This window comes from Ipomoea nil, unplaced genomic scaffold, assembly GCF_001879475.1.
Source record: "Ipomoea nil cultivar Tokyo-kokei standard unplaced genomic scaffold, Asagao_1.1 scaffold1568, whole genome shotgun sequence".
NCBI classification, from domain to species: domain Eukaryota; kingdom Viridiplantae; phylum Streptophyta; class Magnoliopsida; order Solanales; family Convolvulaceae; genus Ipomoea; species Ipomoea nil.
In genome coordinates this window covers 772847-789740 of record NW_017617996.1, presented here as the reverse complement: position 1 = coordinate 789740, position 16894 = coordinate 772847, and the positions used below count along the sequence as shown (strand labels likewise).

General features: G+C 41.2%; 1 long non-coding RNA gene across 5 annotated transcripts; it reads right to left on the bottom strand.

The window, feature by feature from the left end:
- Positions 1 to 1832: 1832 nt before the first annotated feature.
- LOC109189901 lies at positions 1833 to 11218 on the bottom strand. Of its 5 annotated transcripts, none has more exons than XR_002055654.1 (5): positions 10963 to 11218; positions 9821 to 10086; positions 9081 to 9248; positions 3889 to 3960; positions 1833 to 2046 (listed from the first exon to the last, which is right to left on the bottom strand). It is a non-coding gene; the product is annotated as an uncharacterized LOC109189901 (long non-coding RNA). The 5 variants fall into 5 exon arrangements; XR_002055655.1 differs by having other exon boundaries at positions 9081 to 9206; XR_002055657.1 differs by lacking the exon at positions 1833 to 2046 and adding an exon at positions 2453 to 2750.
- Between the last annotated feature and the right edge of the window lie 5676 nt (positions 11219 to 16894).

Here is a 16894-nt window from a genome sequence, read left to right as displayed (position 1 = left end):
TATTACTGAGTAATTAGAGTTGTAGTACATGTACTCCATAACTATAATTTTACTCTCTAAATTTTACTTCTTGATGTGATCGATTTTAATAAGTTATTTTTTTATATATAAATCTCAATACAAGTGTCTACATCAAAATTTTGTGTGTGTGTAAGTATAAGTTGTGAGTACAACATGAAAGTACATGAAACATTTTCCTAGTAATTATTAGGGCATCCCCATTAGGGGATTCATACCCAAATTTTGGAACAATAAAATCTACTTACTTTACTTTTTAACTAATGAGAAGTCAAAAATTATGCTGCATTTTTCTCCTGCAATGCAGACAAGTTGTCAGAAGTTTTAAAAAAATAATAATAACAAATGAAGGGTGAGAGTCGCAGGTGCGTCTCACCCTTCTGCTTGGCGGCACACGCGCCCGCCAAGGCGTTTCAAAGTGGCGGCCAGCCGGCCACTCTGAAATTAATTGTTTCTGGTCATTGCCATTGGCAACGGTCATTTTTCCAGCTGTTGCCAATGGCAACGACCATAATTTGTGCCGTTGCAATTTGCAACGGCACAACTTATTATTATTTTTTTATATTTTTTTGTTAATAATTATCATTTTATTTGTTATAAATAACACATCTTTCACAAATTTTAACACTTTTCATCTTATTCTCAATTTTTATATTTCTCTCAATTTATTCAACTCTCTCAATTGGTTGAGTACATATGGAACAACAACGGCAATTAATTTAACCGCTTTGTATTTTTTTTATGCGTTTGAATTTATTTTTAACCGCTTTGTAGTTTAATTTTTAAGCAATTAGTTGTTTAATTTTCATTTTATAACTATCGTATTAATTAATTAGGCTTACTATGTTTATTTTAATTATAAGTTTGGAAATGAAAGCTTGCAATTTTTATGTATGCTAATTTACGTATTATTTTTACGTATCATTTATGTTTACCTCTAAAATTATAAATTTTTAAATCAAATAATAAAGAAATAATTAAAATATGGAGATAAAATGGTGGGTCCATAAAAAGTTGGAAAAAAACTTGAAACTAATGGGAAGAAGAGATTTTGTGATTGAGTGAGATAGCGGATGATGAGGTGGATGTTGGGGCCCACAAAAATTAGGGGTAAAATCCTAAACTATTGAGGATGCCCTTAATATTGGACCTTGATAAATTGTCACTTTATTATGGATAGGGAACAACTTGGGCAAATTATGTTGTGCAACCGTGTGCACCATGCATGGTGCACACGGTTGCAAAACGATGTCGTTTTACTTTTAAAAAAAAAATCATTTTCAATTGTCGTTAGTTACGTAAACATATATTCATAATTTTATAATTTCACATTCTGATGAATGTATAGTTATGAAGTTATGGATGTGTAGTTATGCAATTCTGAATGTATAGTTATGAAGTTATGGATGTGTAGTTATGCATGCAATTTTGAATGTATAGTTATGAAGTTATGGATGTGTAGTTATGCATGCAATTCTGAATGTATAGTTATGAAGTTATGAATATTATTCTGAATGTATAGTTATGAAGTTATGGATGTGTAGTTATGCAATTATGAATGTATAGTTATGAAGTTATGAATGTATAGTTATGCAATTCTGAATGTATAGTTATGAAGCTATGGTTGTATAGTTCAAATTATGCACACTGTAACAGCCCACTTTTCTTAATCTAAATTCCCGAATACTTATCTTAATAAGATAAGCTAAGCAAGAAAATAAAAGAAAGATGTAACAACTTAATTCTATTTAAAACCATCCAACGGGTGTTACCACCACAGTTACCACTCGAGGTGACTGCACAGGCTAAAAAGGTAAATAATTAAACAGTCAACTTCATTAAAACTTTAAAGTTGGGGGTACAAACCCCGGTGTTCAACACTGACAAAAGAGTAACTACGATCCAACAGTCAGTCAAAGTCTAACATCAATATCAGTACTAGTCAAAATAAAAAATCATAAGCAAACTAGGCTCTAAAGCTCATCTACGCACTAACTACTCTCGTGCGCGCTCAACAACTGGTCCTACCTGGGGTTACAAAAACAGTTTGGAAATAAACCCGTTAGCACGAAGCTAAGTATAAAATCACTCAAACCTGTAAAGTACTATAGAATATAGATTTTGAAAATCAATTTGCAAGCATACATAACTCAAGTACTTTCAACACTTAGACAATAACTCGACAACTCAAAATCAAATCTATATGCTTGCAACCTAGTCAACATGTAAATCAACACAATAGTCATGCTTAACAAATATGAGTAAACATAGCTCAATATATACTCATGCTTTCAAGCCCATCAATAAGCAATAACAAGGTATATAACTCAACGTGATCGAGATGCAACACATGTGAAAGGTAAAGCCAAAAAGAAATAAGTATAAGTATATACTCTTGCTATCAAAAAGTATACAATTTCTTTGGAGGTTCCTGTTGAATCACAAAAATTCACTTTTCTCTTCTTTCTCTTGAGTCACACAGACTCACTTTATCAACTTTCATCTTGAGTCACACAGACTCGCTTTCTCATCAATAAGCATGGGCGAGGCAGGAACTTCACCACTCGTGAATGGATCTGATCTGGGCTCGGCATATAGCCAGCCTAATTAACCATCTCGCCCACCTAACCTCTCTCTCGGGTTCTACACTCAAAATTGGTGGAATCGGTATCTTACTTGTCAGTGCGCACACTCCCTAACCGGGATTCCAAGTCTGTCGGGTAATATCCAACCTAGTAACCCAGGAATATCGAGCAAGTTACTCATAATGGACCGCAATGTCCAAATCTTTCTCAAACTTTCATTCTTTCACTTTTCCTTCCGAAAGGACATAGTCCTAACGGGCCTCCAAAACCAATTTACCTCACAATAGATAAATATATAGACATGCCTCATGCAACAACCTTCTCATGCCATAAACTCTCAATATGCAACTCATGCACAAATAAACTCAATCAACAGTTCTTTCCCACAACTTTGGAAAAACAAATATCATGCAACTCTCAATGCAATATGATAATGATTTTCCAAAATAGATATAGATTGTTGAAATAAAACTTAGGCTTACTTAGAGCCAATGATTCACCTTAAGTCAATGAAATGCACTAACACAAATTCTTTACTGTAAACCAAATTCTCGTCTCCTTCACTGTAATTCTCAAAACAAGTATTTCTTAAGCAACAATTCTCAAAGTTTAGCACAACTTCTCAATAAATGCTAGCAAGTAATTTGGCACGCTTCTTAATCAAATAACAAGTATATAACATGCTTCTCACTTCATGAAATATAATCAGATGCTTATGCCACTTCACTGGAATGCTTCACAAGCCAAAACTATCAACACAGCAAACATAATCTTCACAAGAACATCTATAAATCATGCTTTACAACTCCAAAATCAATGAAACAAATTTCTACAAGTGCATTATAACGAGCCTGAGTATCCAAGCCTCAAGGGCCCACGAGTCCCAGTCCGAACAACGCGTAGTTGAGCCTCAAAGGGCCCGGTCAGTACATAGTATAACTTAGCGGAGCTTGGTGGCGGGGCTTGGGAAGCCCCGCCACTTGGCTCCGCCAAGTAGCGGTGCCTGGCAACGAACCATGCCATGGCCCGTTGCCAAGGGCCGTCCCTTAACGAGGCTAGCCAACGGACCATGGCGTGGTTCGTTGCCTAGCTCCGTTGAGTTTACTGGTGCACCTTCTGTGTGCAACAGTTGGCTCCTTCTTCCCTGTAACAGCAAATCATCCATAAGTCAACTACAACACACAAATAGCCCAATCACAACAAGTGTTTAGCATTTCTACATATTAACACACAAGAAAGGCAGTTAACAGAGATGAAAATAGGTTTGGGAGTCCATGGTTTATACCTTTTCGTGTTCCTCCTCCTTGCTTGGATCTCAGCCTCCTCTCCACTCAACTTCCACCACTACCTTCACCACCTAAACACCCCAAACAACAACACAAGCTAAGGCTAAGGAAAACTCAGAAATTTGGAGGTCAAAGATGACACTAAAGCAAAGTGAAGAGAAGAATGGTGAGGAATGAAACTTATTGTGTGTGCCTCTTCTTTCTAGCAGACAAAGATTGAGAGAGGCAAGGGAATGAGATCAGGAAATGAGAAGTGAATAATTTGGCTTTTATAGAGTGCAAAACCCTAGGCAAATCTCTAATGATTGGTTGGGGGTAGAAATGGGATTTTGCTTGTTTCTAAAGGATATCAGACAAAGGTTGAAAAGTGTTCATGGTCCACCTTGCACCATGAACCGTAGTCTAAAAGTGACTTTTGAATAACTTTGAGGTCAAAGTAGATTTTTCCAAAAATTGTTTTCTAGTTAAACACTTGGTTCAGGTTTCTCATAGTTCTTTTCGATTTCACTCAGAATGACTTTTTGGGTCAAAACTTAGTACATAATGTACCCAAAAATTTAGGATTTCTGAAATAGAATAAACCTCGGCGTTGAATTTATTTAAAAACTTGGCTCAAAATATTTAATTCAAACACTGTTTTCGAAATAAATTTTTGGAAGAGTGAAAAATGGTTATTTTGGAATTTCGTAAAATAGAATTTAGGAAATTAAATTTTAGGTTGTCACAATAACGCCGTTAATGGCAATCGAAATTGATTTTTTTTTTTTGAAGTCGGACGTCAAAACGACGTCGTTTTTGCAACCGTGTGCACTATGCATGGTGCACACGGTTGCATAGCATAACAACACTACAACTTGCGGTTCATTACTTTTCCCCATGTTTGGTTAGATGAAAAAAAAATCCAAGAATTTTTTTTTTTTTTTTAAATTTTGGGAAGAAAGTATCACATGATTGAACAATTTTGTCTTTATTATATTAGTAAAAATGGTCAAAAGTGCTTCAACTTTACTCAAAAGTACAATTAGGACCTTCAACTTTAAAAAAGTGCAATTAAACACTCAAACTTGTTATTTAGAATCATCTAAACCCAATAACCGGTAATTTACATAGAATAACCGGTCATTTAAGATTCCAGCGACATTCCAGGGAATAAAATATTTCGGCGAACATAAAAAAAAATTCGGTGGCCGGAGAAGTCGACCGGCCGGTCGCCTTCTCCATTGGAGAGGACGACTGGCCAATCGTCTTCTCCAATGGAGAAGGCGACCAATCTGGTCGTCCTCTCTTGGAGAAGATAACCAGTCTTGTCACCCTATCCTAGAGAAGAGTAGAAGACGACCTCCGGTCATCTTCTCCGGTGGGAAATGGTCTTCTCCGGCGGTCAACGACGGTCAACGTCGATTATTTTACCGGTAAATTAGACTTATTTGACTCATTTTGACAAGTTTTGAGTGTTTAATTAAACATTTTTTAAAGTTGAAGGTCTAATTGCACTTTTGAGTAAAGTTGAAGGGTCTATTTGACCATTTTTCCTTACTTTTATTATCATTTATCATTGTGTAGGGGCAATTTAGTCTTTATACTCATTATTCCTGATATAGTATATACGATGGTATTTGTTGCTATACTGTACGGTGAATGGAGTACTAACGCTCGAGATCCTCTGATAGTGGGTCGGTAATTTTGGGGCATATAATACAGGTATGAAGTAGGTGAAAAAAGAATGTGGTGTGCCAAAAATTTGTTTAGAGCATATCTTGAGCTTATCAGGTCTTTTTAAAGTGAAATTGCTTGAGGACAAGCAAACTAAAGTGTGGAACTTGTGATAAGCGTCAAAATATGCTAGTTTTGAGGAACCTTTTATAAGTGTTTTTGCATGTTTTTAACCTGAAAGTCTTGCTCTTGAGGGTAATTTATCCTAAAAACACAGTTTAGCGCAAAGATACCTTCCCAATTGTATTTTGCATGATTATAGGTGCTTTTGGGCAAGGAAAGTGGCAAAACAGGCTAAAGAGATCAAGTCCAAGAAAAGAGCGCACACGAGCACCCAAACACGTCACAAGCCACGCACGTGAGGAAGAGAAAAGAAGAACTATTTCCCATTTACAACCACCTTCACGGCGTGAGAGCAGCGTAAGAGAGACAAGGCAAAAAGCGTGGGTTATTCCCCATTTACGAAAGCTTCATGGCGTGAGGTCCTGAGTAAATCCGCATTAAAGGAGCCGGACAAAGCTGAGCGCGGAGGGAGACTATTTCCCAATTACGCCGGTGTCACGACGTGACGCCGTGCGTAAATGGGAGGCTAAATAAAAAAGGGCATATTTAAGGCCTATTTCAGCTTTCTTGAAGGGGAAGTTACACAATTTTAGAGAGAATTTTCAGAGTTTTTAGAGAGAAGTTTTAGATCTAGATTAGCTTAGTTTTTCTCTCTCTAGGGTTTTATCAAAAAACCTTCGGATTTGCAAGAAGATTTGGAGATTTGGAGCAATTGTGGCTTGGATCTTCATCTCCTCTTTGCTATTGAAGAGATCTAGCTTACATTTGGGTAAAATCTACCACTTAATCTTTATTGCTTATATCTTGTTTTGCCTATCTTGCAATTGCTTGATCTTGATCTTAATGATGGTAGGCTAAAATTTTAGGGATTGGGATTGTTGTTAAAATTGCTATTATGTTGTTGGGTTTGTTTGATTTCTCATATTGTGGTGATTGATTGTTGATGTTATGGATGTCTTGTTGTTGAGGGAGATCTTTGTAGCTTCTTTGGAGTGGGGCTCATCTCCTTGGTTGATGTTGGATCCTAGATTTAGGCAAGAGATTGCTAAATCTAGGTAGACCTCTTGACACTCTACATTCCCCGCCCTAGATCCGAGAGGACAACGGCCCGGGAAGGAACGTAGGCAAGGTGTTCGTTAAATTGCCTCGTAGAGAATGAGAATTCCTAAGGGAGGCGTATAGACCGAATTGGTTACGCACTAGCAAGCCGTTCCTCTTGACTAGTAACTCGCATTCAAATCACCACAACCTCTCATTTTAGGGAGTAACCAATCACACAATGCAATTGGAGCACAATCCTAACCCGTTTTCCCTTTTATTTGTTTCCTATTTCTTCTAAGCTCTTCATTCCTTGATCCTTATCAATCAACTCTTCACTCAACGTTACTTGAATCGAATCACTTAAACGCCAAATCAACCTCATCGTACCTTCTACTCAACTTCCAAGTTGTCATTCCTTGAGTACGATACTCGGGGTGGTTCTCACTCCCCGTTTTATTCCCTTTTACACCTTACATCTTCAAACGACCCTTGCATAACAAAATCTTTTTGACAACACGAATGAAATGAGAACCGTAAGCGATTCGTGGCTTGTCACCAGCCGCAGTAGTCGGTGCGTCCTTGACCGGGTTCCTAGCTGGCTCATGCGGGCAACCAGGCTAGGCAGTCAGTGTGTCCCCAACCGGGTGCACATTCTAGAGGCAGTTAAGGGCGAATTTCGTGGAGATTGTTTCCTTGCGTGACAAGCAGTTTCCTTCTTTCATATTAGGCAGTTACTCTGCCAGTTTTGGTAGATTCCAAAGCCTATTTTTAGTTATTTTCCCATTTTCTTGCCAGGGCCTAATTCCTTGTATAAATACCCCGCGGGGTCACTTTGTAACGGATCCACTTTTCAAGTAACCGAACGTTACTCAGCCCTATTTTCTTCTCACAAACTTACACTTTCAATTTAGTATTTTACGGTAGTGTTGGCCCGCCAAACAACTGCCATAAGCCGTAAAGCCAACAGTGAACGAACATAATAGGAAACTGCTTTCCTTGCAAAGATTTCTATCTTACATGACGGAAGTTTGGTGATGAAAGAGAGTCTATTCTTTAGAAATAGGTGTCTCGAGATCAAGAAGAGTTTTTGACGTCTTATAGTTGTTGGTTGTTTTTCTTGGGGTTTTCTTTTTCTTATGATCCAAAAAAATAACAAAAAAAAAGAGGTTCTATAATAATAATATTTTAATTTTAAAACTCTTAAATTAGTTCAAATTTTGTGTTATTTTCAATTTGAAGTGTATAAAATTAAAGTATTAATGCCAAAGAGAAAATTTCACTTTTAATCCATCAATTATTTCACATTCTTCAATTTGGAACCAACTTGTCTTTCAATGTTTTAAAATGTAGTCCTTTAATTGTTTCACAAATTGTAAGTGTGATCTCGACTTCATAAAGCTAACAACTAAGTAGAGGTGTTTCATGTTCCACACGAGACTTTTGGTTTGAGGGATTTACCCAAAACATAAGTACACTATTCAACTAATCAATTGCCTTTTTGGTTTCTCCAAACTAATGAGCGTATCTATGAATTTGAAATGCAATATAAAATCTGAATGTGATAAAATTTTATTTAACATTAAAACTATTTTTAAAAAACTATTAATAATGTTATAATTGTAAAGAAATACTTCATAGTTAAAAATAATTTGATATTAAAAATATAATTTCAAATAAAAATAGAATAAGCATAAGTTGTTAATAATAATTCAGCATAACAATTAACACAATTTAATATATATATAAGTGTCTTAGGTGAATAGTCAATTTAAATATCCGACTTTGAGCGGTTCTGATGATATTAAATATGTAAATTTGAATAAAAATTGAATAAATATAAACACTATAATAACCAACAACTAATAAGGGTAAATTAGACTTTTAAAATAAAAATGAAATTTCTCGCAAAAAAATAAAAAATGAAATAAGCTTATATCAATAAGTCACTCAAAGTAGCTTTTTCATTTTCAGCTTATTGGCATCAATAAATTAAGCCAAAAAGTTGTTTACCAAATAGTGATATTGGAGTATCACAATAGTTGATTTATATGGTTTTTGCAGGTTTTGATGCACATGTGGATGAGAGAGAAGATTTAGGATTTGGAGGGAAAACTTGTTTTTTATCTGCACAGTGGGCCCCACCAAAGTTGAAAAGCCAGTTGTGTTTGTTGTGTGAAGCGCACTAAAAGCGCCCGAGCGTGATTTCCTTAGCTTTTTTTTTTTTTTTTTTTTTTTTTTTTTCTATCCCTTCTCTCTCACGTGTTCTCTTTCCTAGTCACACCTACAAAAACTCTTCAAAATCTATGACTATTGAGGATGCTCTTAGCTATTTGACCAGTCAAACAAGCTAGACACTCATGATAAGAGATAATACCTCCAATGGTCCTCCGAGTATTAGGAGTTTACTAGCTGTGATCATCCGAGTTTTAAATGACTACGAGACGTCCTTCATGTTTTAAAAAATAACCATTTTGGCTTGCTGATTCCAAAGCCCTTCTTTCTGAATGAAGAACCATCAACAAAGTAAACCATGGTGGCCGGCCTGAGAAATAAAGCCTTACAAGAGATTGGAAATGAAAGTAAACCACTATAAAGAATAACTACTGTGAGAACCCCCTATAGAAGAATACTCTATTTCATCAAAGTAACTTTCCAAAAGAGATCGAGTCAATGACTTAAAATTGTTTACTCTTGCCGACATTCTCTAACTGGCACTTGAATCAAACCGCTTGCCTAAACCATGCAAGGGTTTCATTAGAATTCAAGATTCCCTTCCCCTTGTATCCTACAACTTACTTGTGGTTCTACAGATGCAGATGCATTTAAGTGTACTGAAAAATTAAACTACTTTAACTTAAATATTGGCACCTAAGAAGCACAAATATTGGCACTTAAGTTGTACATACAACCTAGAAAGAAGATATCAAATGGAACTAACAGTTTTCCTTTTGGGTAAATAAATATTCTAAAAATGAATGGTAAAGATCAACCTGAACATTCAAAGTCTGTGGTATAAACCCCCATAAAAATCAATAGAAATTCAATGACAAAACAATAAAATGACATTAGAGGAAAAATGGAGTGGATTATATACAGTGGACAATGGATGTATACCTGACGTCTTTCATGGTTTCCTCTCAAGATTGTAATTCTTTGAGCTGTATTAGGCATAAATAACACCATCACATTCAAAAGAGCTATTAGATAACTTAATATACATTAGAGTGTACAACGTTATAAAACCAAATACTAGTTCCCAACAATGCTCAGATAAGCTAATAGTAAACCACATAAAACACGACCACCAAAAGACATTACTGTTGGCGGGCTTCGACTTTCTTCTTCTGCCAGAGCCTATCAAGAGCACTGTCTGCATCTCCCTGCAAGACATAATTCAAGCATTTCATTAGGCTAGAATTTTTTAGGGATGTATTAGGCATAAATAACACAATCACATTCAAAAGAGCTATTAGACAACTTAATATACATTGAGTCTGAGTTTCATAAAGTGTTACTTTAATACACCATGTATAATAGTATAACAAACCGATCAAGAATAAAGACAGTACATAACAAAAATTCAAATCGTCAAAGACCACCCCAACTTATAAGACCTCAGTGAAGATTACCTCATCAAAGTTGAAAGAATTTCCAGCATGCTTCATAAAATGAACACGGAGGAAAAGAAACGCAGAACATGCACCAGCAAACAAGTGAACAACTATCAAGAAATTTGAGTGTAAAAAATGCAGTGATGCAGAGATGAAGGTTTGGTATGCATCTAGCTAGTCTAGGGTATTATAGCAAAGCTGTGTGAAACATCAACCAACAAAATATAACGACAAACACAAAGGAATATTGATTACATGACATCCTTAATTTTCATGAGAGGAAATGCCTTCACAATTGTGAGAGTGTAGTTACAATAGCAAATTACAGCACCACCAGGCTCCTATAAATGCCTAATAAATGTTACTAAACACCCAACAATTATTTTGTCAAACAAACTTGAAGAGAAAGAAATTAGAGTAACACCCACTTTATAAATTACAGAATAAAAAAATTCGCAACATCAACTTGCCTGTGCACGAACAAATCCACACAAAGCTGCCTTCGGAATAAATTAATAATAATTCGAAATATAATACCAATAAACCCTAAAATACAAATATATCAACATTATTTACTAAAATTCGAAATAAATTAATAGTAAATTCGAAATAAATTAATAATAATTAAAAAAAAAAAAAACTTACTCGCGGCTGTAGGTGCGTTGGCGGTGCGGCTCTTCGTCGGCGGCTTGTCTATGTGTGGCAGAGTGGCGGCGGAGGCTGTGCGATGCTGTGGCTATGGCTGGGCAGCGGAGACCTCGGAAAGAAGGGGCGGTGCGGTGTGGCGGTGGCCAATGGCGGAGCGACGACGAAGGCTCCTGGCTGTGCGTCGGCGATGGGAAGAAGGGAGAAGTGCTGCTGGGCGTGGTTGGGTGGGAGAAGGGAGAAGGGCTACTGGGCGTTGTTAGGTGGGAGAACTAAAAATGAATTTAAAAATGCCCAAAACTCTATAACGTCAGCTATTAACAAATAGCCGACGTTATATATGGAATATTAAAAAAATAATCTACGACATCGGCTAAATAGATAACCGACGTCGTAATATATTTATTATTATTATTTTTTATTTATAACGTCGGCTATTTTCTAATAGCCGACCGACGTTAAAGCCCCGACATTATATGTGAATTCTGTAGTAGTGGATTCAGGGGATTTAATTTGGCTATGTTAGGTAAACAAAGATGACGTTTTCTCACAAACCCCAGTTCCCTTGTTGCAAAAGTTTATAAGGCACGATATTTCCCTAATACCTCATTTATTGATGCCAATGTAGGAAATTGCAAGTTATTCTTGGAGAAGTATTATGGAAGCTCATGATATAGTTGTAGCAGGGGTACGAAGAAGAATTGGTGATGGAGAAACAACATTAATCTAGGGATACCCATGGTTACCAGATGATCACAGTCCCCTTATTCAAACAGATATGCAATTCTGTAGTAGTGGATCTCAGGGGATTTAATTTGGCTATGTTAGGTAAACAAGCATGGCGTTTCCTCACAAACCCCAGTTCCCTTGTTGCAAAAGTTTATAAGGCACGGTATTTCCCTAATACCTCATTTATTGATGCCAATGTAGGAAATTGCAAGTTATTCTTGGAGAAGTATTATGGCAGCTCATGATATGGTTGTAGCAGGGTATGAAGAAGAATTGGTGATGGTGAAAAAACTTTAATCTAGGGATACCCATGTGACAGGATAATGGTGCTGGCACCCGTCCCGGATCATAAGCAGCACCTGACCCGACACCATATTTAACCCGACATCGTGTGGAATTCCAACAGGAAGAACTCCAACGGGCAGAACACCAACGGGTGAAAACATTATGGCCATTCATTGCATTGAAGGGAGAGAATTAAAGCTGAGCGCCTCATTCATGATTCTTCATGCTATTGCTGTTAGCCTCAGCTCCCCAATTATGACTCTTCATGTTGTTACCGTTAGGACTTAGCATAAATATAACTCCCCTCAGCTAGCAAGGGGGAGGACAGGTTGTACTCTCTATACTGAAACAAAGCAATACAACTATTGTTACTTTCTTGTTCGTTACTTTATATTATATTTCCGGTAACATTATTACCGTCATTGGTGCTTTCATTGAGAGTTTGAGTCCAATACTCAAGCAGGCTACGACACACACAACTCATTCCTCTTTCAACAGCAAGCTTGAAAGAATGGTGTCCCGCAGCTCCCACGGTTCCCACAACGTGAACAATGGCAATGTCTCAGGTGACCTCCGGGACCAACTCACCAACAATCACGGAGGGGACCTCCAAGAACAGCTCGACAACTGGAGGCCCGGGGACCTTCGAGACCAACTCAACAATGGAGGAAACCCTCGAGACCAACTCAACAATGGAGGGGACCTCCGAGACCAGCTCCACAATGGAGGGGCGAACCAAGTCGTGAACTTCCAGGCGACCATCCAGCAAGCGGTGGCGGCGACACTAAACCAAATGGCGGTGGGACTACAAGGCCAAGTGCCCCCGCCGCGGCCCCAGGAAATAAGGGTGGAGACCCAAAGAAGTGGACCGGCCAGACGACAACCAGGCCCTTCCCAATCCGCACCAGAACGATTGGGACAAAGGGCGCCCGTGCGGCAAAGATTAGGATCACGGGCCGAGGGATCCTCTACCAGAGGTCCTCGCCAACACGAAAACAGAGAAGCCGAGAGATCACCCACAGAGGAGGTGGGCGAGTCTCGGGAGCCGACCCCACGCCAACACGTTGATGAGTCGGCCTTACGTCGACACTTGGAGGAGCGACGCGTCGAAGAGCCGGCTCCGCGACGGCACTCGGCGGGGAAGCGACGCGTTGATGAGCGGGTTCCATACCAACACTTGGAGGAGCGGTAGCCGGCCCCGCGCCGGCACCCTGATGAGTCGACCCTGGTCGAGAGGCTGCAGAGAAGAATCGAGGAGTTAGCAAGAAGGGTGGAGGCACGGGAGCAATCGCCGGAACCCGAGGTACGGATGGCAGCACCATTCTCCCCAAGCATCATGGACATACCTTTGCCGAGAGACTTTAGGTTGCCCGCCATCAAGGAGTACACGGGGGTCACTGACCCACGCGTCCATATGACGAGGTACAAGGCTGCTATGGTAATGATCGGGGCAGGGGACGCCATCATGTGCCGAGCGTTCTTGTCCACCCTAGATGGAGCGGCCCAAGACTGGTTCAACACTATCCTTGATGGGTCGATACAAAACTTTGGGGAGTTGTCCAAGAGCTTCCTGACATACTTCTCCGGTAGCATACAGCGTAAGAAACCCTTCTCTCACCTCTGTGTAGTGAAGCAAGATAGAGGCGAGAGCCTCAAAGACTTCCTGATAAAATGGAAAAAGGAAGTCAATAATGTCTACGACTTCGACTCCAAGGTGGCGATCCCGATATTTATCCATGCCTTAAGATCAGGGTATTTCCACAAGCAGTTGAACGCCCACCACCCCCGCTCTTACGAAGATCTGGTAAGGACGGCTAGCCGCTATGCCGAAGCAGAGGACGTCGACAGAAAGAAGAAGGACGAAGAGGATGGAAGGAAAGGTGGGAAGCATGGGAAAGCGGGTCCGCCCAGCCAGGCACCACTCTCGAACCACCCGACCGCAGGGAAAGGCCGAGACCACGAACGACCTCGCCTGGTTCCCTTGCATAATCTAACTCCTCTTACCCATCCCGTCAGTGTCATTCTAAAGCAAGCTGAGGAGATGGGAATGTTAGAATTCCCCGAGGAGTGCATGAAGGTCTCCCCGAAGGCGGATCAAACAAAGTACTGCAGGTTCCATAGGCAAACCGGCCACGATACGGATGAGTGTCACGTTTTGAAGAGACAAATAGAAGAACTCATCCAGCAGGGCTACTTCCGACATTTCGTCAAGCGATCCAAGCAGCAGCAACAGCCGCAACACAATCCACCAAAAAATGTCTGGAGGAATGAGGATGGCACAGAGCCGTCCACCTCGAACGCCAAAAAAAGAGAACAGGACCAAATATCTGAGCAGAATGATAGCGAGAAAGAAACCGAGGTGGCGCCCAGACGACAAAAGAAGCACACCATACACTTTATCTATGGTGGACCCGCAGGGGGCGACACACCCGAAGAAAGAAGTGGGAGAAGTGGTGAGTCTTCCTAGAGAAAAGAAACAGAGACAGGAGGCCATCACCTTCTCTGATGATGACCTCCCAGAGGGCCCGTTACCCCATCGTGACGCCCTGGTGATTAAGATGGACGTCAACGATGTCATGGTCCACCGCATCTTAATCGACACAGGAAGCTCAGTCAACGTGATGTATTACGATGCCTTCACCAAGTTAGGGATACCTAGGAACCAGCTCAAAGAAGTACGTACCCCACTCTCTGGATTTACGGGTGATTCAGTGGAGACAGAGGGGTCAGTGGTGATTCGCAAACTTGACGTAGAATTCATCGTGGTAAGACTCTCTTGTGCGCACAACATCATATTGGGGAGGCCGGCACTGGAGGACCTCAAGGCCATAGTGTCGGTGGAACACTTGTGTATGAAGTTCCATACTCCGAATGGGGTAGGAGTCATCAAAGGAGACCAGCGAGCAGCCCGCAGTTGTTACGTAAAAGCATGTAAAAAGATTGGCAGAAAGGATCTGCAAGTCCACACCATCTACAAGGATGATCGATCGGGTATGGAGCTCAGAACATTTAGTTAGATATTATTAGTAATACTTTGTAGTCATGGTCCGCCCAGACCTGAAAACAATATTTTGTAATCATGGTCTGCCCAGGTTACTTTGCTCAAATAAAAGGTTCTCAACACCACCTTCGATCAACCAAAAGCCGGCCGACGCCGCATTGTAAAAAAAAAAAAAATTCAAAAAAAAAGATAAAATAATAATAAAAATAGAGAACCGAGTCCTCGGCCACGGGTTGGCTGAGACAAAACTCGGGTGGCCGAAGCATGAGCCTCGGCCGGAAAAAAAAAAAAAAAAAGGGCCGGGCAGCGCCTCAGCCACAGTCCGAGGCGCACGTCTCGGCATTCTGGGCGAGGCGATGCCTCGGCCAGATAGCTGAGGCCGCGCCTCAGCCACAGGCCGAGGTGCACGTCTCGGCCTTCTGGTCGAGGCGACGCCTCGGCCAGATGGCTGAGGCCGTGCCTCAGCCGTGCGCCTCGGCCACAAGCCGAGGCGCGGCGCCTCGATCCAAAAAAAAAAAAAAACAAAAAAGGCCGGGCAGCGCCTCAGCCACAGGCCGAGGCGCACGTCTCGGCCTTCTGGTCGAGGCGACGCCTAGGCCTCAGCCAAGGCCGAGGCGCACGCCTCGGCCAAGTGGCTGAGGCGCGGCGCCTCGATCCAAAAAAAAAAAAAAAAAAAAGCCGCCAGGCGCACGACTCGGCCAGGCAGAGGCACAGCACCTTGGCCTAGGGCCTGAGGCGCACGCCTCGGCCACCGAATGAGGCAGCACCTCGGCCGGGGGCCTGAGGCGCACGCCTCGGCCAGGCCGAGGCCCGCGTCTCGGCCACTGGCCAGAGCGGTGCCTTAGCCTGTCGAGGCGACGCTTCGACCACGATCGGCCAAGGCGCACGCCTCGACTACGATCGACCGAGGCGCACGCCTCGGCCACGGTCGGTCGAGGCGACGCCTCAACCGCGATCGGCCAAGGCGACGCCTCGGCCACGATCGACCGAGGCGCAGGCCTCGGCCACGAGCGGTCGAGGCGACGCCTTGGCCACGAACGATCGGCCGGGGTGCACGCCTCGTCCACGATCGGTCGAGGCTACGCCTTGGCCATGATCGGCCGGAGGCACGCACCTCGGCCAGCCTAAGCCGCAGCCCGTCTCGGCCAGCATAAAAAAAAAAATTTCATGTATGATTTGGAAAATAAAATCACATACTAGGGATCAACCGGGCACGATATCAAGCAAATTCAGCCTTACTCCCAAGTCAACTTAAGCACATCCGTAGACTCAGGAGTAGGGGGGACTGGTGACAGGATAATGGTGCTGGCACCCGTCCCGGATCATAAGCAGCACCTAACCCGACACGATATTTAACCCGACATCGTGTGGAATTCCAACAGGCAGAACTCCAACGGGCAGAACACCAACGGGTGGAAACGTTATGGCCATTCATTGCATTGAAGGGAGAGAATTAAAGCTGAGCGCCTCATTCATGATTCTTCATGATATTGCCGTTAGCCTCAGCTCCCTAATTATGACTCTTCATGTTGTTACCGTTAGGACTTAGCATAAATAGAACTCTCCTCAGCTAGCAAGGGTGAGGACAGACTGTACTCTCTATACTAAAACAAAGCAATACAACTATTGTGACTTTCTTATTCGTTACTTTATATTATATTTCCGGTAACATTATTACCGTCACCATGGTTACCAGATGATCACAACCCCCTTATTCAAACAGATATGCCTGAGGAGTTGAGAGGTGCCAGGGTGGCAGGATTAATTGATGAACAGACAAATACTTGGGACCCCAATATTTTAGCAGATTTATTAATGAGGAGGATGTGAGCCGTATAATTAAGATTCATATATGCCCAGGTTATGAGGACTCATGGTATTGATTTGGCGACCCCAAGGGGATTTACACGGTAAAGA